This window comes from Jaculus jaculus, chromosome 3 (assembly GCF_020740685.1).
Source record: "Jaculus jaculus isolate mJacJac1 chromosome 3, mJacJac1.mat.Y.cur, whole genome shotgun sequence".
NCBI classification, from domain to species: domain Eukaryota; kingdom Metazoa; phylum Chordata; class Mammalia; order Rodentia; family Dipodidae; genus Jaculus; species Jaculus jaculus.
The window spans coordinates 74377184-74382973 of record NC_059104.1 but is presented as its reverse complement, the minus strand read 5'-3'; positions in this window follow the sequence as shown (position 1 = coordinate 74382973).

Sequence of the window (5790 nt, the reverse complement as noted above, 5' to 3'; positions counted from 1 at the left end):
AATTAATTTGGATCACAATGTTCAGTGGTGTGGGTGCATGCTGGGTAGAGGGGACAAAGTTCCTAAAGGGCATTTTGTCCCAGCAACGAGAAGCTAACTGCTACAGAAAATTGGTACAAAATGAGATCATTGCTGCAATGATCCTGACCATATGGTTTTGTTTAATTTTTTATTCTTTGGCACTGACCCCCAAGAGGGAGACCCTCACTCAAGTCTCAGTAGAGCACACACCCAAAGACACACAGGAGACCGAGCTTGCTGCAAAAGCATGAGGCTTTATTCGGGAAGGCCAGAGCTCTGGGGTCAACACTTATCTCACGCAGGAGACAGAGGAATCGACCACAAGCCCCTTTGGAGGTTTGTTTTTTCGGATTTCTATAGAAAGAGCGGGTAGGGGGAGGTTTTACAAGGATCCTTACAAAGCAGGAAGTGTTAACCTTTGTTGCAACTTTACTGGTACAGTTATGTCAAAACATCTTATCTTTACTCAACCAGGGTTCAAGCCTCCGGTTAGGCTATCTTGGGAGACCATTTCCTCATTCCTGTTTTTCTCAAAACTTGTTGACTCAATCTATATCTTGTCTATTTTTTAACTTTACTCTTCCTGGAGCATAAAATTTAGGTTCCCCTTTAGCTGTTTTGCAGCCACCATCTGTTTCTTTACAAAGTTTATCTTGAATTTTTCTATCCTATCTTTCAGATTTGGGTTCCAAATTAATTTGGATCACAATGTTCAGTGGTGTGGGTGCATGCTGGGTAGAGGGGACAAGGTTCCTATATGGCATTTTGTCCCAGCAACGAGAAGCTAACTGCTACAGAAAATTGGTACAAAATGAGATCATTGCTGCAATGATCCTGACCATATGGTTTTGTTTAATTTTTTATTCTTTGGCACTGGTTTGCAGGAGGATTTGTGACTCTGCACTACAGAACTTTACAATGCTATAAGAGAACTTGATTGGACACGCTGATGGAAGTTTGAAAGACCAAATACACAGAGAACTATACAAATTGGTAATCTGAATTCAAGTCCTTATGCGCACATAGCAAGTGCTTTAATCAGTGATTCTCTCCCCAGCTCCCATGGTTTCCTTCTCTGTGTTATCAGTTATCTGTGGTAGATTGTTGGCCAAAATTATAAATATTTTATCCTGACATTTTCATGTGAGAAAGATTATAACAACATAAATTTGGAACAGTATGTTGTTGGAATTGTCTTATTTAATGTGAGTTATTATTGTTAATCTCTTAGTGTGCTTAATTTTTAAACCAAATCTTATCATATGATGTATGTGTAGAGAACACATAAAATCTATGAAGTTTGGTGCCTGGCTCTGAGGGTGGGGCCAGGTAGTGCCCAGGGTAGGACCAGGCCTGCTGGTTCCTCCCTAAGGGATGATGAGCAGCTGACGACCCAGAAACCTCTCCTGGCCACGGGAGGAAAACCACACTGAGTCGGGAGTCTTTTGGAAGCAGGAACTCACTTTATTGTTAGAGGGGGGTGTTTATATAATGTTGAGAACAAATGCAGAGACTTTAGGGTGGGGTGAGATGTAAGGGCCAATTTGTGACCTCTGAGATGATTGGTTCCTAGCGCCCATGAGCAGAGGAAAACTTCCTGTGCAGAAGTGGCAGGCCAGAGGCCATTTGGCTTACTGCTAAGTCATAGCTGGGCGGAGGCAGTTTGCCAAACTTTAGCTAGGCTGAGGAAGTTCCACTAGGCCTCACGTCCCTGTGCCTACTTTCTAGAAATCTTTCATCTTATAATCTTTCTTTCCTAGAAAGTTGTTCTTTGCCAAGATATTTAGTATTTTTCACCATTTGTACATTTGGACAGGCAGATAAACAATTAGACAAGTACTTACAGGAAAAGTTGAAGATTTCCTGAGTTGTTTCCTCAAACAGCTTCCATTTTTGCTTTGTGAGTTCAAGTTTCCTGCTTTATCTATAATATGATTACCCTCCACCCCTTTCTGTTTCATTAGCACAGTGAGTCTTTAAGGCTTGTTTGGTTTCATCATCTTGTTCATTGGTCCTAAAATGTCCTTCAGAAAGAAAGTGAGTCTGTTTTCTCATCTCAAAATTTAGTCATCAGTTGTCTATGGGCCACCTGATTCATTCATGTCACCTACTTGGAGTGCAGTGTGTTTTCAAAGCTTTGGTAGAATTTGACCTTTGTAGTCTTTGGTTAGCCTCAGCTATAACCATACAGTGAAGTTTTTTATAATATCCCTGCAGAATTGATGTGCATCATTGCCTTTTATTTTAATAGCACTCTAGAGGCCATTTTGATAAGGGCAGCCTACCTTAACCACCAGTTTGGATGGAGAAGCTATAAAACTAAAAGCTGAGTGAGTTGACTGAACCTAATGGAGAACCAATTTTGCATGAGATTTTACCTGGGTTCACATATCTACTACTAAAAGATTTAAAACTGCCTGTGGGTATCTTTCCATTTTTGTCTATTCATAGCACTTTTATAAATATTTGGCCCATGGTAGATGATGGGTGAGTGGCTGAGCATTGAAATGCATTTGTAAATAGGGTTCTACTTCTGTCTGTCTGTCTGTCTCTCTCTCTCTGTATATGTGTGTGTGTAAAACAGGATCTAGAGCCATCTGTGGAGTGGCTGAGAGAAGCAGGGGTTAATTCTGGGGAATGGATTTCAGGTAATATAGTCATTAGTCCTTCACATTGTGTGTTGGTAGCTGAAGTTGCCATCCAGAACTCATTTCCCCCAAACTTTTCATCTTTCATCTTTAGTTTCCTCATTGATGAACATGTTCATCTGTATCTTTAGTCACTAGGCCTTCCTCTTGTAATCGTGCTTGAATGCAAACTAAGCTTTGATGCCAAAAAGCTTTGCTTATGTGCATAGTGCCACTGGAGCATTGGTCAATCTGCTGTGGAAAAACTGTAAGAAAAGTCATCAACAGTATAGGGTGTGTTGGGCTGGAGACATGGTTTAGTGGTTAAGTGCTTGCCTGTGGAGCCCAAGGACCTTAGTTCAGAGTTCGATTTCCCAGGACCCATATAAACCAGATGCACAAGGGGGTGCATGCATCTGGAGTTAATTTTCAGTGTCTGGAGGCCCTGGTGCACCCATTCCCTCTCTGTCTATTTGCCTGTTTCTCTCTCTGTTGCTCTTAAATAAAAATAAACAACAAAAAAATCAAAAGTATAGGGTGTGTTTTTGTGTGTGTGTGTGTGTACATTGTACATATTTGTAAGAACAAAGAAACATCAAGCCCATGTATGCACTCTGGTCAAATTTTCCAAAGAATATCAATAGTAAAATTTTACTGAAGTGGTTTCCATGGAAATGCATTTGCATATTTTATCACAGCATCTTGTTCTGCATATGAGAAAAACATAATAGTACCTTGAATCCCATGTGATCTCACTCCACTACAAATCTTGCCTATGAGCATGTGGACCACGAGCTGGAATTGAAGAAACAAGGTCTGTTGTACATATGGTGTCTGTGGCTGAGCCAAGAAATCTGCACTTTATCATTTATTTGATTATTTTCACTAGAGATACCAGAAGCTATAAGTCTCTGAGGCTAGGCACTGAACTTTGAAATTCATCACTATGCATATTTTATTGCATGTTAGGTATGTATAGCTGCTCTTCATATGTAAATATTTTGTATAGGCAAAGATTCTGAATTTCAAGCTGGTGATTAAGCAAAGTTCTTTCAGATAATAAACATGATAGCTGTAAATTGAACTCAGCTCTGTTTGACTTCTAAACCATGGTTATTGCCTCAGAGTCTTATCCCATGTATGGATTCTGGTGGATGTCTAAGTGTTAGAATGATGCAGGAACTGTTGATTTGTAGTTAGCAGAAATAGTAAGCAAGTGTTCAAATACCATAGCAGAGATGTCTGGGCAGAGAGGAATTTTCAACAACTATGGACTCTTTCTCAGAAATTGGGAATAAAGGGAAATTAAGGAGAAAATGTTGTTTTCCTAGTTGATGATAAGCACTGACTTTTCTCCATGGTCTTTCCATGAATGATTGTGCCCTAGGATATCAAAAATATATAGCACTCAAACTACATATGGTCATGCTCAATTCAAAGGAAAAAGGCTCCAGGACTTTAGCCACAAGAGGGAGGGTTTGTGTGTGAGACACACACACACACACACACACACATACACACAGAGAGAGAGAGAGATTGAGAGAGAGAGAGAGAGAGAGAGAGAGAGAGAGAGAGAGAGAGAGAGAGCTTTTTAAAGAAATACATACATATATATGATCTTTCTTTTGGAAGGGGATTGAGGTAGGGTTTCACACACAGGCTGACCTGAAATTTACTGTGCAGTCTCAGGGTTGACTCAAACTCATGGTGATCTTCCTACCTCTGCCTCCCAAGTGCTGTTATTAAAGGCGTGCACCACCACACTGAGCCATATGATCCTTTTTTAATTAGTTGTGTACACAGTGTGTATACAGCCATGTTGGTACCATTGTTAGCCTCCTCCCTGTCCTCTCCTCTCTGCAGGTACTCTCCATATTGGGTAATGTGGGCCATGAATTGTGGGGGCAGCCATCGGTTATGGGTAAGAGGCAATGCCTCTGTGCATAATGTCCCAACATGTGGCTCTAACAATCTTTCCACTCTCTGCCACAAATTTCCCTGAGCCATGTTGGGTTTCTTTTAGGTCTACTTCAGTAATGAGGTCTTAGGAGCCTATGTGTCTTCTGGATATCTGGTTTGGTAGGAGTTGAGTGTTCTCTGTGTCTATCTCCTTCACCCTTTTGCTGATACCAGGTTCACCAAGAAAGTAGCACACTTGCTCATTTCCCCAGTTGAGAAATATTAGAGGGATTGGTTTGAGAAGTCAAGTTCTTCAGTCTACCTTCAGTCAATAGTCTTCAGCCAGAAATACTATGTTCAAAATCCCTACATATTTTGCCCCCTTCTGTTTTCAAGGACCTCACGGAAGCCTATTTATGGGATCCAAGGATTTTTTCCAACCTATAATACTAATAATTTATTTTACAACTTGATATTTCTCAAATTGGTCTTCCCCAGCTATGCAACTTCAGGAAGTAGGGTCACTTCCAATTATCTCTCAGCTCCCAAGGATAGATACAGAAACCCATTCAGGGAAACCTAAATATTGATTTGAGTCAGAACCATGACCTGAGTGTCTCTATCCCTGGATGATGAGGTTTCTCCAATGTTCTAGGTACTAAGATGAGGGACAGAGACATTCTAATCTCCTGATGTTCCCAAAAGAAAAGGATCATTCTCTGAAGATACATATTGAAGAAGAACTCTCATTTCTAGAAGACATGAGCAAACCCCACATATCACCCTTCCCTGAGCCTATTCCCTGCCACTAGAATTAACGAGAAGACTCTATCAGCTCAGCTAGCAATAAACTGTCCCAACCACTGACTGGCACAACTGCTTTCTCAGTTATAGACAGAAAAACTTAGCTCCTAAGTTCAGGTCAAGTTCCTGATTCCAAAATGGTATAAGGTTTTTTCCAGGAAAAAGGAAGACTTTTATTGTCCCTTGGAAGCAAATTAAGGGTAAAGTTAAAGGCTATGGTAGAGCCAGGCTTCATGAATGACTTCACTTAGCTTCCTGCATGTCACCAATATAATCTCCACCCTCATCTCTGCTCTCTGCAGAATGTCTTCTGTCTAAGGGGTAAATTTTCTACAAGGTTAAATTCTGCAGGGCCCATGCACATGGACACTTAGAGTGTGATATACATCATTAATTTCATCATGAGGAAGAGACTGAGACCAACTCTCTTATGTCTCAC